We start from the raw sequence: 20,330 nt of genomic DNA, 5'->3' as shown, positions 1-20,330 counted from the left end.
ACATCACTATAGAGAACCTCAAACCTCTTCTCGCGCCTATCAGTAAAGCTAATCTACCTATGCAAAATGACAACCCAGCAGCCATAGTAGACTTATATAACAACACCTTAGAACTAGCCCTCAACCAGATAGCTCCTCTGAAACAACGAAAAGCCAAACCTATTGCCCACTCCAACAAATGGTTCTCAGCAGAATTAAAAGCTCTCCGCAATATTAAAAGAACTGCAGAAACTAGCTGGAGAAAAGCCCCTTCTCTCTCCACTAAAGACAAATTCGCTTCAGCTGCCTCCACCTACAAATCCGCCATCTTAAATGCTAAAAAAGAGATCTATAACTTGAGAATACAAAATGCCAAATCTGGCACTAAAGAACTTTTCTCTATACTAAGAGAACTTGAATCACCATTGCCTCCTACAGAGGACTGCATCAAAGACAAGGCCTGGTGTAACAACATCCAGCTCGCTCTCGCTAACAAAATTGCCCTCCTACAAACTAAGATAGAAGCAAAAAAAGCTAGCCTTGCCTCCAAGCAGAACCCCAGCAGTAAAATAAACCACACCACCCCTAATTGCCCCTCCTTCCACTTCTCACCAGTCACAGAAGTGGAAGTAATCAAGATAATTGCCAGTCTCAAACCATCCAACTGCAAAGGTGACTTTTGTCCTGCATCTGTCATCAAAGACGGTGCTAATGAGCTAGCCCCTCTTATCACCTCTCTGATCAACTCCTCCAACAAAAACTCAGTGGTCCCCAACAACCTTAAAGAAGCGTGGGTCCTACCCCTGCTCAAAAAACCTAACCTAGATCCCAACATCCCCACAAACTACAGGCCCATCACCACAGTCCCATTTCTTCTCAAAATCTTGGACAGGGTAGCCTATCTCAAAATACAACAACATTTGGAAGACAACAACCTCCTAGGCCTGCGACAATCCGGCTTTAGACCAAGGCACGGGACTGAAACTGCCCTCTTGGATCTAAAAATCCAAATGGATGACGCCAAAGACAAGGGCAAACTGGCCATCTTGCTCTTGTTGGATCTCTCCGCTGCCTTTGATCTGGTTGACCACCAGATCCTCACCCAACACCTCTCCTCGGCTGCTGCATTCTCTCAGAATGCCACTAAGTGGATCCAGTCATTTCTGTCTGACAGGTCGACTAGAGTCTTCGCCCCCACCGTGGCTGCGGACCCTATCCCAATCACATGTGGAGTGCCCCAAGGCTCTTGCATTTCTCCCACACTTTACAACATCTTCACGAAGGTCCTATTTGACCGTCTTGACGATTTGGGTGTCAGCTACACTAATTATGCAGACGACACCCAGGTCCTCATCACGCTCACTGGTAGCTATCAAGAAGATGTTGCAAAGCTTAATGATATCTACTTAGAAATCCAAGCCTGGATGGCTACACACAGTCTTTGCCTAAACGGCGATAAGACAGAATTGCTTATTGTAGGCTCCCAGGCTCGCCTCAACAAACTGGACCAAAGGTACCAATCCTTTACCATTGATGGCAACATCATAAAAGTATCCAAAGAGGTCAAAACACTAGGTGTATACCTCGACTCTACCTTGTCACTAAAGACACAAATAAACTCTACCATCTCAGCTACCACTTACACCAATAAATTGATCAATGCCTGTGGGCCTTTTCTCTCCACCTCTAGTTGCCTCACCCTATCTAGAGTGCTGATTTTGTCTAAATTAGACTATTGCAACACACTCTACTTAGGTACTACCACAAAAAACTTGAACAGGCTCCAGATCCTGCAAAATAATGCACTAAAATGTGCCCTCAACCTCCCGTGCAATGCGCACATATCCACGGTTAGCAAAGAAGTCCACTGGCTCCCAATCCGCGACAGAATTAAGCTAAGAACCCTGGTCATCGCCCACAAGTGCCTGTCAGGTACTGCCCCACGTTACCTTTCAGACAAATTCTCTAGACACTGCCCCATTAGACCCACCAGAACTCCTTACCTGCACCAACTAAAGATCCCTAACTATAACCTAAAAACAGCAGGAGGCTCCAGTTTCCCAGTGCTCGCAGCACAATGCTGGAACACCCTCCCTCCTACAATTAGATCGGAAACCGCGTTCTGGCCATTCAGAGCCATGGTAAAATCATGGCTACTAGCCTAAACATCTAGACTCTTACCGACACGACCGGCCAGCCGCCTCTCTCTACCTGCAGTAATGTTTACTCTATCTACAGCCTACTCAGGACCAAGCTGTAACCCGGTCCTCACTCGCCACTGTAACTACTTTGTGCCTATTCTCTGTACATTCTATTCTTTGTATATTCTACTCTTGTATGTAACGTTCAGAGCCTGGACTAATGTATGCTCTGTCTGCTGTATTATGATGTTTGTGTAACGATATGTAACTCTGCTGTGCACATGATTATGCGCCCAGCTACCTGAGGGTTTGGATGCTCTTTAAAAATAAACAAACTAAACTAAACTCTGTATCAGGGGATTTTATTGAAATGTACTTGGAAGAGCTTGCTGACCATTGCCAGTATCCATCAATTGTATCAACTTTCACAAAACCTTCACTGTTGGGCTCCCTGTGTTTTGTCTCCATATCATCCCTTCTGTTAGCATACAATTCCCTAGCATACGTATCACATGGTAAATTATTCAATATATATCGACTTTGGGCAAAGTCTTGCTTGCTGTACCTCGTTATAGCTACTTTCACTATCTCACATGTATAACCTTTCTTGAAGAGCTCGATTTCATGTGCTAAGACAAAATCTAGCAATTCCTCCATATTGAATAAATCAGAATGTATCCTGACCTTATCTTCGACCTGGTTGATCAGCAGTATATCACTACTTCTGATTATCCGTAAGGGGATTATGCAATGTGATATATTTAAAAAGATGACATGGTTAATCGGAGGATGGCTACCCATTTCAAAAATGCAGTATAGGCACAGTGCAGTATGTACTGGGTCATCAATTTGTTGTGTCATCATAGTGCCAACCATGGTGCATTTCAATGTATCACTATGCACACCAATAGAAGTTGCCTTGGTTGTCATTTGTGTGCAAACCGTTGCAACATTCCTTCGAATATCCAATGAGCTATCGCCAAAAAATACCTTCGATACTATCCAATGTAGAGGCGTTGCGAGAGCGGGGCTAAGGGAGATATACATTTTCATCATATTCCATCTTCGCCTTTTTCTTAAGTCTAGTCGATCTCACTAGGGCATGTGTGGAAGCCTTTCTTTCCTCAGCCCCTGCTGATCCTTTGGCTCCAGTAGGAAGGTTCTAAAATCACTTTCATTTGTCCATTTCTCATTTGCTCTAATTATTTTCGGCGTCATAGTTTGAACAGTTAGTTTCCCACCATCTATGGCCATGCCAGTTGCTCTGTTGCCCTTTCTTTTATCTCTCTATCTCTCTTAGCTACTGGAGCCAAATCAAAGCAACCATGCTCATCTCCAATTAAATCTTCAGTTACACCTTTGGGGACGGTGGGACATGCTTTTACTTTGGGCTTGCTATACATCATAGCTTGATGATAATTTTTAATTTTTGCTTTACATCTTTTAATATCCACCCCTACATTGTTCTCACCACTACTGATATGAACAGCCACAGGATTACTGACATATTTTCTATGTGTAATAAACTATTACGTATAGTCCTATTCTTAGCACTACACTTATTCAATACCTCATGTTAGGCAGAATCATATGCAGTACCCCTTGGGAACACCACATACAATTAAGACTACAAGTGTAAGTCACTTTTGGTACAAGCCTGTACTACACAGTAAAGTGATAGTGATGGCTTAGCAGCCAGACATATCTCAAGAGTAAAGTGAGCAGTATCAGAAGTTACACACAGGACAACAATTACTGTGATTCAAGCAAACACTGATTCAAGGTTTCAGAGTAAAAGAATACACACTTATTTACATCATCAGTTATAAAACAGTTCACTATTATAAAGCAGAAGAAAATCACAATTTTAATACACTACAATGACCCCCAATCAATTCAAGACAAGTTAAACTAAAAAATGAAGTGTGAGCAAAATGGAACTCCAGCAATTAAAAAAGGGAGGAAAAGACAAGGTTATTCATAATCAACAACACCAACAAGTGACAGGCAAGGCAATCTAGAAATGGCTTACTACAACTAGGATTCAAATCAATAGGCCTGGGCCAATGTTAATGGTTCACACAGTTCAGAGTAGTTTGCGGTTAAGTCTTTGCCAAGAGTTCGAAACAAAGTTGGTCAGAGGAAAAGTTATTCAAAGAAGAAAGGAAGGACAAGCCTTCGGAGAGGCAAATGATTTCAAACACTTTCACTGCGGTCAAACGGAACGAACGACCGGATTTGCACAGTACCTTAAATGAAGAAGAATGATGTAGCTGAGGCGGTTGTTCCTGGCAGTTCCTGAAGGCTTACGGTTCCTGAAGCGACAGTCATGGTGACAAGAAGGAGGAAGACTGGAGGGTCCTGCACTGTCCAGGGAAGAAGCCAGCAGCAGAGCAAAGTGTTGAATAAAAGGTGCGCTCCTTAAAAGCACAAATGGACTCTCTCTCACTGGCTATCTATTTCCTGTAGCACAGCAAATTCAACCAGGCTGAAGAGGAGGTCCAGGGGCTTTGTCAGCTGGTTGGTCCTGCCAGGCTTAAGGGAAGAAGACTCCTTGCGGATATCCTCTCTGGCGAAGTTTCAGGTGATTCAGATCCTGCAGCAGGGCTTCACCGGGTGTCCAGTAGTTGAAGCAGTTGTTTTCCTTCGGCTTCTCATTGGCTCTCTCGATCCAGTGGTGACTCTGCCTTCCAAGTCCCAGAGACCTGCTTTTAAGCAGCTTTCCCCGTCACACAGCCTAGCTGTCAATCACACAGCGGGGTGTCTGTACTGGCAAGACAGTCACCTTGCCAATCAAACAAGAGTGTGACTTGGGTGTGCAGGGGGGCTCAAACCCCTCCCTCACATCCTGTCCACCCAGATACTCAGGCAAATAATGAGGGCTTCTGTGTACAAGCCCGCCAAAGGACGGTGGACAAAGGAACAAAACCTGGTTTGGCACACAGAGTAAAACACGAGAAAGACCTTTACAAAAAGGAATGGCAAATAAACCCAACCGGAACCAAATAAAAATAAAAGGGGTCCAGCGGGTTTAGAGTTTGAGGCTACCACCCTAGCCTCTAACGCAACCGAGGCTATTTTCATAGCTCACGGTAAAATAAAAATGGTAGATACCACTGCCACCAGCCACATCTTAGAGAAAGGGGAATGAAATAATGTTCCATGAGAATCAGACAAAAAGGGATAACTATTAACCCTTCCAGTACTCTATTGGAAGATAGGTTGTACTGGGACTGTACATTTAAAAAGACTAGTAAAGTCAATGTCAACTTTACATGTTCCGGGAGACAGTAGTCAGTCCCAGAAAATAGAGTTTAGAGTGGGAAGTCTAAAAATACACCCCTGTGTTGCTGCACTAAAGGTGCTGTGTGACACACAGTAAAAACATGATGCTTATGGAGTGGGTGAGACTCCATAGTCCATAAGCACAACAAATGTACAACACATAGCAAAAACACATGTAAGAGTGGGAAAAAGGCTCACACTCTTACCGGACGAAAACATTAAACCATAGAAATCCAGCAAAGCTGCTGAGGGACTCAATAGGTAAGGAACATTAGCCATTCTGGAGAATTCTCCATAACACCAGCCCTCCCCCCCAGACTAAGGGACAGGAGGATTCATTCCACTCCTGGATGAATGTCTTCGTTCTAGTCGGTTACAAACATCCTAGAGAGACCATCAGCATTTTGGTGGTGACATCCTGACCTGTGCTCAATGGTGAAATCAAACCCTTACAGACACATTGACCAGCTTAGTAGTTTTGGGTTCTCCCCTTTCATTTGCATTAACCATCTCAAGGGTTAGTGGTCTGTCTGAATCACAAAAAGTAGATCCATAAAAACTTCTTCAGAGACCACACAATGGCAAAACACTCACGCTCTATGGTTGCCTAACTTGCTTATGGTTCCTTCAGTTTCTTACTGATGAAGCAAATGAGGTGCTCCCTACCTTTCTCGTCCAGTTGACTAAGGACTGCACCTATACCTGTGCTGGATGCATCTGTCTGCAAAATGAAGGGTTGGTGATAATCAGCAGTTCTTAGGACTGGAGCTTGACAAATGGCTTTCTTCAGGTTTTCAAAGGCTTGAGTGCACACCTCATTCCATCTGACCTTCTTAGGGAATTTTGGAGAGGAGACTAGATTCGAGGGAGTAGCTATGGCCCCATAGTTCTCTATGAAATTCCTGTAGTACCCAGTGAGGCCTAGGAAGGCTCTCACCTGGGTTTAAGTAGTAGGGGTGGCCCAGTTTTGTAGAGTTTGTACTTTGCTAGACAATGGCCTTATTTCACCTCCCCCTACCTCATGACCAAGGTAGACCGCTTTGGTCTGACCAATTTGACATTTGCTTGCCTTTATGGTCAGATGGGCCTGCTCAAGAGCCTGCAATACATATCTTAAGTGGTCAACATGTTCTTTCCAAGTAAGGCTGAACATCCCTGCAGTATGCCATGCAGAAGTCCTCAATCACATTCGGAACTTGGTTAACCATCCTTTGGAATGTAGCAGGTGCATTCTTCAATCCACAAAGCATAACCTTAAACTGGTAGAGGCCTGCTGGGGTCGAAAATGCAGTTTTCTCCTGGGCATGGTCTGTCAAGGCTATTTGCCAATAGCCTGACGTCAGGCCAAATGTACTGAGGTACTTGACTACACCAAGTTAATCCACCAGTTCATCTGTCCTTGGAAAAGGATGGGCATCACTCTTTGTGACTGCATTTAGAGCTCTATAGTCCACACAGAATCACAACTCCTTGGATCCTGCCTTTGGTACTAGAACAACTGGACTAGACCATGGACTTATAGATGGCCCTATAACCCCTAGATCAAGTATCTTGTTGACCTCCTCCTTTATGTGGGTTCTTACATGTTCGGACATTCTGTAAGTTCTGCTTTTCACAGGTAAACAGTCACCAGTTAGAATTTCATGCTGGCCCCAAGGGGTCAAGCCTGGTGAAAGTGAAAACAGGGAGGCAAACTGATTTAACCAAAACTTACAATCCTCCTGTTGTTCAGATGTCAGATTAGAAGAGAGATTAACTCATTATATTTTCTCATCCAAAGGTTGGCATCTGAGTAGGTCAGGTAGAGGTTCACTCTCCTCCTCCTCTTGAGCTGAAGCTAAAAGCAAAGCTCCCACTTCTGGTCTCAAGACGTATATGCCTTCAAGCGGTTGGTGTGAAAGACTCTGGGAGCCTCCTTAGGTCTCCCTAAGTCCACAAGATAGTTCACCTCTTCAAGTTTTCCCACAACCTTGAAGGGTCCTATCCATCTGTCCTGCAAGGCCCTCTGCCTTGTTCACACCGTAACTAGCACAAGCTGTTTTTGAGTGAAGTCAACCATGGTGGCCTTCTGGTCATGCCAATGTTTGACCAGAGCCTGACTTGCTTTCAAGTTATCACTAACTTTGCCATCATGTGTGACATTCTCCTCCGGAGACCTATCACATAGTAAGTCACTCTGACTGGCTTGGGGGTAGGAACACTCTCCAACCCCTCCTTAATCAGGGTCAAAGGACCTCTGACTGGATGGCCATAAAGAAGTTCAAAGGGACTAGATCCAACTCCCTCCTGAGGGACTTCTCTATAAGCAAAGAGAAGGCATGGCAGTAGAATGTCCCACTTTCTTTTAAGGGTTTCTTCTAAAGCACCTATCATACTCTTCATAGTACAATTAAACCTCTCCACCAGTCCATTTGTTGGTAGATGGTAGGCTGTAGAGAACGTGTAAGTGACACCACAGTTTTTCCACATGGCTTGTATGTAGTGGAACATACAATTGGATCCCCTGTCAGATATCACTTCCTTAGGAAACTCTACTCTGGTAAAAATACCAAGTAGAGCCTTAGCCACAGCCTGAGATGTAACAGTTCTCATAGGTATCGCCTCAGGATATCTAGTAGCATGGTCTACTACAACCAGGATAAACCTGTTTCCTGACGATTTGGGAGGATCAAGGGGACCAACAATGTCGATGCCCACCCTCTCAAAAGAAACTCCCACTAATGGAAGGGGCACCAATGGTGACAAATTCTGGGATCCATATAGTGCGGGAGCACATAAAAATGTACAACACAAAGCAAAACACATGTAAGAGTGGGAAAAAAGGCACACACTCTTACCAGGTGAAAAAACTAAACCTTAGAAATCCAGCAGAGCTGCTGAGGGACTCAATAGGCAAGGGAAATTAGCCATTCTGGAGAATTCTCTGTAACACCTCAATATTCAAAAGGTTCAGTATATTATCATAGGTTTGACCAGTAGTGTGAGCATCAAGTACCATCTCCCTACTATCCTCTTCAGTTTTTTACAACAGCAACCTTCGATTTATATAGACTCTTATGTCAAATGTTATCCAATGTTTTTTCAAGGTGGTTTCCATCACTTCACATTTATTAATTATTACGGTAAACTTTTGTTCTAAAGCAGAGTATATCAGAGAAGAGGAAGTGCACACCCACCTGCTTTCAGTCACCAATGGGCTATGTGTACCCTCCTCGAGTGGTCAACTGACAATTCAAAGGACCATGATGGGCACAGGCGGCCCATTACCCTGGCTGCTTGGCAAGGACCACTCACTGTCCCCCTGCAGCATGGTCCCAGGATGCAAACACAGGGGTAGAAATGTGGGCAGGGAGTCCCATGTTAGGGGGGCAAAACACAAAATGCATGTGAGCATTGCAAGTCTGGGGGACCTCCCCAGGCAAGCAGAGTGCATTGCTGGTCACACCATAGCTTGGTAGCAACACAGTCCCATGCAGGACCACTCGAGGCTGCTATGGATTGATCATGCAGAGCATGGCTGTGCAAGTTGGTGGAGATGTCACATGATACTTGCTTAGGTGCCTCTACATCCAATTACATGTAGCAAAATGTACCCAAGTCAGTGTTATCAGAAAGCATGCAACATGTACAGCCACCCATTGCTGAGGTACAAACACCTATGGTGTTGCCCCCAGCACAAACAAATGTCAGGATCACATGTCATCTCTAGTTCCTCATGCACTGGGCTGACAGAACACACTGCAGGCCCTGAGAGATTGATGCTTCGATATGTAATTTCCAGATAGACATACACATGTGTCAGTCTCAGCTGCTTAGTGAGGATGATGAAATGTTCAATAGCTAATTTGTGACCAGTAGAGTTCTTGTACGTGTATGCCCCTCACATTACAATCTGTCCTCTATACCCATTTGGGTACATATAGTCATCAACTCACCTTACAAGCGCACAAGTGAACCAACTCATCAAAAATTAACAGTGCACATACCTACCCTTGGCCACATTACCAGATGTCTGGCATCGCATTCACACAGCATCGGCGCAAGGCTGCATTCTGATGAAGAGCAGCGTAACACACATGATATGTACAGGCATGCAATCACACATTCCATGCAGAACACACACACACACTGTAGAGCAGTGCACCACATTGGTACTCACCAGCAGCTTCCAGTCATGACTGCCACTGAATGATCTGGGAGTGGAGCACTGGGCAAAAAGTCTCCAGGACCCAGAGTTGAAGGGGCGACAACTGACGGTGCAACTCCGCGGTGGCACCTGCATCGAGGGCTGCCTTCGCCTTCTCCTGGCTCCAGTGCTTGAGATCAACCGAGCGCTTCTTCATGGTGTCAATGGAATGGACTGCCACCCCCTCCACGTTGATGGCTGCCGTGATGTCCTCCAAGATCCTCTTATGTCCAGACTTCCGGAGCTGAGTTGCTGGGTTGAAGAGGGCATCGAAATAGGCCAGGACCTGATCCACCAGGATGCCAACTTTGTTGGAGGGGAAGGTGGCAGCCCTATGCCTCTCCCTGGTGGAGACAATTGATGGAGTGGAGGATGGCCCAGACATAGCAACCGCTGAGGCAGGTGTGGTACAGCTGAGTCCTGATGTGCTTTGGTTTGGTGGTGGAGGAACATAGAGGTAGAAGTGCCTTTTCAGCAGTAAAGGTGGTCAAGGAGCCTCACAGGTGATACACAGGAAAACAGGCAATGAGGGAACAGCAGGAACTCCAAGACAGTGCTGGTGGGTAGCAGACACTCACAAACAGTAGACAGCAGTAGATGGTGGGGTGTGGAGCAATACAAGGCTGAAGGAGGCACAATAAATGGTACAGAGGCAGGAGGAATAGGATCTGTGGCATCCAACTCACGTTTCAGCGTGGAGATGAGAGTGAAGCGCCTCAGTGCATAACCTACGTGTTATGTGCTGCATGCATTTTTCTGCTTTTGGGAGGCTTTCCACGCATCAAGTATTGATTTTCTTTCTTTTATGGGAAGCTTTCTGAGTATCGGTATGCATTTCTTTTGGATTTTGGGAGCATTCTGCATATTGTGTACTTTTTGGGGGGATTTGGTGTGCGTTGACACCTTGCAGGATCAATCATCTATGTAGTGCATCACACAGCCTGTATTTGTTTGTGGTGCGATACATTTTTGTGGTGCTTTTCATTTTGCCTGCCCCATAAATAGGAAGACGCCAAAAGGAAAAGGGAGAGGATGAGGATGTGGTGAGGACACATCTGCCACAGCCCCAGGAGGAGGATGTGGTGAGCATTAGTCCACAGGTGACCTGGTACCTGGACGAGGACAAGATGGGAGGATGATAGCTTGCCCAGCACCACTAAGGGCCACTAGGGCCAACAGACAACACCCTGAAGAGCACAATGAGGCACCATCCCATGATCAGTCACAGGTGAAGGAGAAGAGGCTGCTGAGGAAGAAGCACTTTACTGTTGAAGAGTTTGGAATCCTCATGGCATATGCAACGGAACATCATGCCCAGCTCTACCCATTGGCTCGCAGCATCCGTAATCCCACCCAGCGAATAAGTGAATGGGTGACCTCCTTCGAAGGACTAAGCTGAAGCTGAGTGGCAACCTGGCCTCTGCCTAGGCCACTGAAAGGGGCCACCAGAGGAGGCAGAGCTGACTCCATTCATAGAGATTGCAAGTGGACTCATCAGCAGTGAGCAGTTGCAAAGCGTGGGGCATGGGACCCTTTGTGGACACATCTGGTGAGTGGCATCTGTGTGTATCGTAAGTGTAGACAATTATGCATGCCATGCTCATATATGTGTTATAGAACAGTTGGCTGCAGTTTACAGCCATACATGGGCAAAATATGTTTGATACCATGCACACTCCTTTCACGTGACCTTCATTTAGAGAGACGGCTGTGTGGTTTATGTGTGTGGTACACATTGGTGCCACAGAACATATCACTGCTTGCTGGTTTTCACAGCAGTGCCAGTACTTGCATGCAGGGTAGTTTCTAGCTAACTTGATGCCCAGTACAAAACCCTAGAATGTGCCCCCCCCGACCGGCACACATCAATCCCATGGTAAACCTCTTAGTCATGCAAAAACGTCTCCTCAATATCAATGAATCTTTGCTTAACAAATTAAGCCAGTCTCATTGCATTGTACTTCGAACTTTACAAATGAGATCCCATGTGGAAACACAGCTGTTGATGCTCAAGTGAATGGTTCTTCCGTCACATCCTCTTTTGGAAGCCCTTTCAAAGCTGCTGGTACTGACACACTGTGGTGTGACCAGCCTGCCAGGGCCTGAGTGCCCACAGACCACTGCCCTGTGTTGCAGGCATTCTATTCAAACAACCTCACTTGAATATCACAAGGGGTGACACTAGAACAACCATAGGAATAATTTGATGATAGATGGTCATCATTCCAAGGTGGACTTTCTGGTACACTCCTATTGAACTCAAATACACCTATGAGAGAGGGCAAGGGGATGAATAGCACCAATGAGTGTTCATGTCTGCTTTGCATTTAAATCAACAAGCATTTGGGATTTGAAACAATGATCAGAGAACTCCATATTCTATTTACAAGTCTATGGTAACATTGTTGTATCTGTGAATCAGTGTACACATGACAGACACATGGCTTTGTGTTCACATCACTGTTCACCACTCCCACCCTAACATTGAAATGTTTGTAACCATGAAACATATATACTACTTCAGATATCTTAATTAATTGGATTATGGAATAGATTGGCATCAACATCAGCCACTCAGATGGGGTCTAAGGGCTGGTTTTCTCCTTGTTTCTGGAAAAGTTTTGATGAGGCTGGACTGGGTGTCGGTCTGAGCATGCCCAGTCACCAATACAGCGACATATTTAGTGAATAATGTCTATAGACATTAACGGATGCCATACAAGAGACATCCACACAGGAGAGAAACATTTACAGGATTGTACATCTTACAAACTTTAGCCTGACCAATAATGAGCCAGTGAAAGGGTTTTAAACAAAGGCTTCTAGCACGTTGTATAGGGTACACATTTCCCCAGCCACTACCTCCTCCCCATTACTCATGCCTCAAGGGTTATTCATGCACAAAAGAGATGGACCATGCTTTATCTGACAGAGCTGGCATTGGCATCTCTTAGTAGTGCTGGCCTGTATTCAGTGGATATCATGGTGTGGCGGTGTAGAAAGGATGTTTAGCCCAGTGAAGGTGCAATTTGAGGAAACATATGTGAGTGATTCATGTGCTTAAGTGTGGGGCCAGTATGTTACTCTAATTTGAGCTGCACATGTTAACATTCCCAGTGTGTTATTGTATAGACATGTGACACAGAGTCGGCTGAAGTGAAGATCAAGTGGTCTGATAACACAGGGCCACCGCAAATAAAGGGTGCCGCCAGCTCATGCAATTTACAGTGCGTTTAAAAAAAGATAGGGGGCCTCATTACGACCCTGGTGCTAAACCATGGTGCTATTAGCACCATGGTCCATCCCGGGGTCCGCCATGGTGAATGGCGGAATTACCGCCCCATTCCAAGGTTGGCGGGGTGGTAATTGCCCATTCACCATGGGCCCTTCCCCATTCCCATTTTTGCCCCATAGGGCTCAATGGGAATGGGGAAGGCGCTAAGTACGGTGCCGCAAATTGCGGCACCGTACTTAGCACCAAGGTCCCTTTGCGGCACCCTACTTTAACGACTGGTAAAACCAGCCGTTAAGGTCGGGTCCCGCAAAGGGAGCTCATAATCAGGCGTTAAGGGTTTAATGGCGCCGACACCTTTTACGGCGCCGTTAAACCTTTAACGCCAGGGTCGTAATGAGGCCCAGGGTCCGGTTATATGCCTCTTTTCATACCCTGATATTATCAACATACATAACACAGCACCTTATAGAGACACTTGTTTCTCTGTACATTCACCCTTCATTCACTCGTCAACATTATCAAACTTCACATCAAAGTTAGGAGCCTACTTGAGATTTTTTGGATTTCAAACAATATTTCAATATATTTAAACACATTCTTCTAATTTTAATATCAGAATCATGTATACAAACATACCTATCTCTTGTGCTGTTCACAGTGATAGAAGAATACACCATAAACAGAATGGGTCTCATTACACGGAATGCGGTAAAATACTGCCCTTACCGGCATGGCGCTATTAACGTGTCCGCCTTGGCAAGAGGCCGCTAATTGCGTGCCATTACGAGTACGCGGACACGAGCATAGCGCCATGCCGGTGATGACCCTACCGCCATGCCGCTAAACACCCCGAAAAGACCCTTAGCGCACCGACAAAAGCGCTGATAGCACTTCCGACCTCCAGCAACACACACATAGCGTTCACCGCTATTAGCGGTGACTGCTATTCATGGTCACCGTAAAATTGCGGAAACAGAAATAGCGTCATCGCACAGGAACGGGAAAGAGCATGGCGGCCATCTTTAAAAACACAATCCATTGCCATCCTCTGCCCCCAGGACGTGCTTCCACACCAGTGCCATACCAAACCATCAAGGATCCTCTCACAATGCCCAAGGCAATCAAGAAAGGTGCGGATCAGCAGCAGAAAGAAAAATGTACAAATGAGGAGCTTATCATGCTTACGGAGATGCTTGCTGCAAATGCAAATGTGGTCTGCATGAATGACATGCGGCGGGAGACCCTGATAAAAAAAAAGGCAACCTGGGAAGAGGTGGCCCAGAAAGTCAGTGCGGTGGGCACCACCACCCGCACTGTGAAAGACTGCAGGAAGCGGTGGGACGATCTCTGCCTCCGGGTCCGCAGCATACTGGCTTCAAATTGGAACCTGACCATGGCCACAGGAGGTGGCGGAGATTCACCCATCAAACTCATGGAGTCGGAAGAGACATGCGCTAGCACAATTGGTGTTGAATGCATAGAGGGAGTCGGCGACATGGAGCGTGGTGCGCCCCAACATCAGATGGAGGTGAGTGTCCACTTGAAACAATGCACTGTGAAAGGTGAGGCACCCCCCAAATGTGAGCCCAGAATGAGCTCATGGATGCGGCCACAAACATACATGCACACAACCCTGCCCATGTGAGTGTCACACCCCAACACACACACATGCACGCATCACCACAGACACGTGCCACCCAGACCCATGCATGAATGACCCACCCGACAGTCCCATGACCTGAATGCCCACTAATGAAGTCCCAATGCATAGAACAGCATGATGAACAACATCTGCATGAAGCACGTTGATCCATCACCAATGCCATCCCTCTCTTTATCCCCCACAGGCTCACAGACCTACAGCGATGAGCCGGACACTGCAACACAGGCTCCCCCTACCAAGAAACAAGCCAGGGCACAGGAGCCAGGGAACAACGCCGGCACATCAAGGGGCAAAGGCAGGAGTGCGCTCCTGCAGAGGGGCGATCAAAGCAAGCCAACCACCTCATCAAGATGTGAAGCTACGGCTGCAACAATTGCTGCACCCACTGCAGTGATCCCCCCCTACACAGGAAACACCCATGGAGGGCCCACTGTCTGTTGCTAACAGATCGACCGGTGAGGCAGCAGCCACCGCGCCGATGTCTGACATGGAGGAGACCTGTGACTTGCCCATGCAAATGCACACCCCCAGCCCCACCCAATCCAGGGAAGCAAGCCCACGTCCAACGTCACGATCCAGCAGCCATGGCCAGTCTGGCGACAAGACCATGGCAGGGTGCTGGAGCCCACAGCTGCCCTCACCTGATGGCCTAGTCATAGATCATGGTGCGGCACCCACCCCACGAGCAGGACACAGTGGCCATGACCTGGCCACCATCAGACAGCGGCAGGAGGAGATCACAGCGCTAGTTGGCCAGCATGTAGATGAGGCAGCCCGTCTGAGGGATGAGTTAATGTAGAATGCAAGGCAGACGAGGCAGGGCATGGAAGCCTGCACCAACAGGCTCTGTGAGGAGATGGCACAACTGAGGCAGGTCCTCACCCGCACAGTGGACACTATGGACCGACAGTACCCCCCACCACCACAGGAACAACCAGGCACCTCCTCCTCTGCAAGCTGGAGGCAGACGAGCCCCCACCGCCGCTCCTTGCACACCAGGTGGCTCACACCCTCCCAACCTCCTAATGGTGGTGCTGATGATGGGAGGTAGGGCCAGCAAGATGGAGCTGGCACATGTACAGCAGGACATCAACGCTGTACCAGCCACACATGGGGGTGTTGTGGGGGGAGGGGGAAAGGGTGTTTTTGGAGTGTTGTGGGGGAGGGGGAAAAGGGTGTTTTTGGAGTGTTGTGGGGGGAGTGGGGAAAGGGTGGTTGCATAGTTGGGGCCATGCACTTTTCTCAATATATGTTTAATACACTGGTGACAAGTTAAAACACAGGCTTGGACTTCATCATTGTGTATGTGAACTTTATTGGGGGATAGGGCCCATTTTCTGCTTCACTACAAACACCAGTGCACTAATACCCACTTCCATCCAACAGAGTTGAACCATGTGATTCAGAATATTTGGTTGATCAGACGCTGACGCACATCACGTCCCTCCTGGGCATCGCCTCTTGCATGACCTGCAGCCCCATCCCCTCCCTCCTCATCCCCATCATCATCCTCATTAGGTGGTTGCATTTCAACGTGAGGGGGCAGTGGCACATTCCGAATGATACACATATTGTGCAGCATGACACATGCCATGGTGATCTTGGCCACCTTCTCATGGCCGAACAGGAGAGCCCCACCCGACCTGCTTAGGCACCGGAACTGTGTCTTCAAAAGGCCAAATGTCTGCCCAATAACGATGCGAGTACAGGTATGTGCACTATTGTATTCCTCTTTGTGCCTGTTCTGTGGGTTCCGTACAGGGTTATAAGGAGCCACCTCTTCAGGGGATAGCCAGCATCACCTGCATGGGTGGAACAATGGGGACTTGTTACTGTTCACCTCAAGTGCAACCTGTACATATCACACTAATCAACTTTGCATTGTGATTGGCATCCACGAATCCCAGCATGCATGGAGACGATCTGTGTAACTGCAATGTGAGAAGGTGAGGTAGTCCCTGCAAGTGGACATGCACCATGCATGCCTCCAGCAGTTATTGCCATGTCCTGGGTGAGGACAGGTTTTAGGTGTTCCTGGGCCCAGTCAAATTTGGTACCACACTGCTAGTGTACTGCCATTCTGAAATCGATGTCGCCATGCTGTGAAGCGTCACTTCAGTAGTGGTGTAGGGGTGTGGTTCAGTACAATGGCTACCGGTGATCCCTTTGCATGCACTCAAGGGCGCATAGCTGTAGTGTTGTTCTGCAGTGCAAATTCTCTAATCGCATATTGGCGCCATGTTGCGGATTTGAGTCATATGGGGTGTGGTATGATGTGCAATGTGCATGTGGATGGATGTGTCATGTTTGGCATCTTGGATTGTTTTCAATGTTGTGCAGCTTCAAATTGCATGTGGTTTTGTGGCCTGCCTTGGTGGACATTGGCGTACATCTGTATGTCCATTTGTTCTACGGATGACAGTCCACACCCAGTTGGAGTATGCATCTCTTCCCCCCCTCACACCCAGTTGGAGTATGCATCTCCTCCCCCCCTTCACACCTAGTTGGACTATGCATCTCTTCCCCCCCTTCACACCCAGTTGGAGTATGCATCTCTTCCCCCCTTCACACCCAGTTGGAGTATGCATCTCTTTCCCCCCTTCACACCCAGTTGGAGTATGCATCCCCCCCTTCACACCCAGTTGGAGTATGCATCTCTCCCCCCCTTCACACCCAGTTGGAGTAGGCATCTCTCCCCCCCTTCACACCCAGTTGGAGTATGCATCTCTTCCCCCCCTTCACACCCAGTTGGAGTATGCATCACTCCCCCCCCATCACACCCCACATCACACTGCCATGTGCTTGCCCTGCTACACACCAAGTAGCCACAAACGTTGTCCGGCGTGTTGCTCCATGTAGCGTGGTATTGTTGAGTTCCACAGGACCATTGAATCATGGGTTGATCCAGGAAATCGGGCACAACAATGTGTGATTATCTTGTTTGAGTCACATACCATTTGGACATTGATGGAGTGGAATTGCTTTCTGTTTCAGTAGACTGCTTCATTATGATGTGGGACCACCAATTTCACATGGGTATAGTCGATGGCCCTGATGGAACTTGGGATGCCTGCCAGTGAATAGAAGCCAACTTTGGAGTGGGAGATCTCCTGGGCAGTCTGTGGCAGGGGGATATGTGTTCACTTGTGTGCTTCAGGAGGGCTTCGAGCACCTGGGACAGCGTGCGTGAGAATACTGGTTGTGAGATGCCATGCATCTGCCCTACTGTATGCTGGTAGGTGCCTGTGGCCAGGAAGTGGAGCACGGTTACCACCTTCAGTAGAGGGGGGATGGCAGTTCGGATGTCTATGAGGCTCACAATGTCGTCATGTATCATGTCCACGATGTTGGTAATGGTATCCCGGTCCAGGCTGTACAGGGTGTGTATCTGCTCAGGGGTTGGGTTGAATGGACTGGCTCGGATCCTGGGGATTGGTGGCTGCCTCTGTGGTATTACTAGGTTCCCTGGTGGGGCTTGCTGTGCCTGTCTCGCCCTCCTCCTCCTCCTGTGTCTCCTCTGCGCTGCCTGTTGTTGTTGGTGCTGCAATGCAATCATGTCCTCCAGCCCATGTAATGCTGCTAGTATTGGAACCATCTTGGTGTAGGAAGGGGTGTGGGAAGGGGTGTGGTGTGCTCCTTTTGTGCTGCCACAGTCTCCATTGCCTCCACCTGTGCTGATTGTGTCCACCTGTGGCAGGTGGGAACACTCCTCATTTCTCTTAACGGGTGGTTCGCGATGCCGGTATTTACGCCATTCCGATATGGGCTTTATGGGGCTATTCCATGCCGCTATTAGCATGTCCGCATGGCTTGGGATGGTGTGCTAATAGCGCCATGCCGCTATTTACAGGATGAGGGGTCGCGTGCACGTGGCCTAGCCACTGTTAGTGGCACCGTTCTTAGCGGTGGTGCTATTAGCGGTTGGTCGGGTCGTAATTGGCAAGGGTTTTTAACGATAACGGTATTCCCTTAACGGTATCGTTATTCCCTTACCGCATTCCGTGTAATTAGGCCCAATGTGTAAAACTTAATATAATTAACACTAAAAAAAAGATTTCTTTTGCAACAGATGCTTAAGTGGAGGGGTTAGTACTATAGCACCATCATTTCACCTAGACAATACATCAATTTAGAGGCACAGTATTCAAACTCTGGAACCACAATATACAGGTCTGGATTATCCTATCATTTATTTAACATTGAAGTCTAGTCATTTTGTATCTAGTATATGCTTTTAACAGATTGTTCCTGGCCCAATTTATTGTAGCCAAACCACAGAGCTGGGAGCAAAAGGCAAGTCAAAAGGCAAGCCAGTCTAGGTTTCTACCTTCTCAGATCCTATTTTTCACCTGAAATATACTGTGTCCACCATAAACATGTCGGAACTAGTCTGCTTCAGCCTTTATATCAAGAATCCCCTCGTACTCGGCCAAGCGCTCCATATTATTTTCAATTAGCCCTTCATCAGAACAGATATCATACAAAGTCCCAAACCAACAAAGTTATCTCAGACAAACAACCTCTCAACAAGGATTTCCCAGGCCTTTTTTCTCTTTTTTGGTGTTCAGCTCCTGCAAACCAAAGGCATATAATTCAATCAATCCTTTAACCCAGTATCAATAACAAATATATGACAAGCAAGTATTTCCGATTTTCGGATCCCAAAGACAATTCTGTGGAAAAACAAAATGTATGTGTTTTCATCTATAATACATCTTTCTTTTTATTAAACATACTGTACTGGACTCAATAATGAAGTTCCTATGTTCACAATAAAAACAACTTAGCTCCATCCAATGTGTGTATGTGACTTGTAAGAAACTTAAGGGTACTTTCCAGGGTAGAGCAGTATTTAGGTGGCCAGGACATGGCCATCGCTGTTGTAACCAGTTCCTGTGGTGGACCGCTGGGGCCGGATCACCTGGAATGGGCATCCCAGGGTTGTGCATGGAGAAATACCCAAGGTGAGACGCAGCGCCACACCGCAGAAGAAGGAGAAGAGGACGAAGTCCCCGAGATTTTCTTTGGGTATTCTAAATCTACCCCCCTTCCTCCCAATAAATATTCCTTATTTAAACCATCAGCCCATGGTAAACCCTTTAAGAACCCACACCCCACTGCCACGGGAAGCTAAGTCTCCCAGGATCCCTGTCTTCCTGGTCCCTGGCTGAATACTCCCAACCATTCTTCTTCATGTCCCCATAATTGTTCTTTCCTGAACATCCAATCTAACTCGACAAAACACTACTGTTCCCACAATCCCCTCTGTTCAGTTCACGATCCCAGCTAACCCCATTTGCTTCATAAACCCTACCAATCCTGTCTCTCTGATTATCATTTGCCAAAAGCCCAACTGCATGTGACCAATAACAACAGTTCCCAAAAACCCACTTACTCATTTCACCAACCCTCCAAAACCCACCCTTCCAAGATCACCAAAAACACCTCAAACACAAGGGTTATAATTCCATACAACACTGTTTCCCCATCCTCTTCATAGAACATTCAAAAACACTGCAACCCCCTTTTTCCAATATGAGCACTTTAGTACAACACCACAAACAACAGACTAATATGCAGCATGTTTACTTGACATGTCCAGACGTAAGGGTCAGGGAGAATCGGCTAATTAACCAAAATCACACAAACCTGACGACCCTTTCCCTTCCACACGGGGATAAAAGGTGGAGCAAGAGAGCACAGTAGAAGCAAGGCAGACCGCACAACAAGACAGTTATCCAGGTCTGACAGTTCAAGAGGAGGAAGAAAGCAGAAAATATTGAGAGGCAGATAAGCAGGGACAGAACCTTTCCCTTTTCAATGCAGACCTGAAAAAACTCT

The sequence above is a fragment of the Ambystoma mexicanum genome, chromosome 12 (assembly GCF_040938575.1).
Source record: "Ambystoma mexicanum isolate Mex_15411 chromosome 12, UKY_AmexF1_1, whole genome shotgun sequence".
NCBI lineage: Eukaryota > Metazoa > Chordata > Amphibia > Caudata > Ambystomatidae > Ambystoma > Ambystoma mexicanum.
This window is presented reverse-complemented; position numbering follows the sequence as displayed.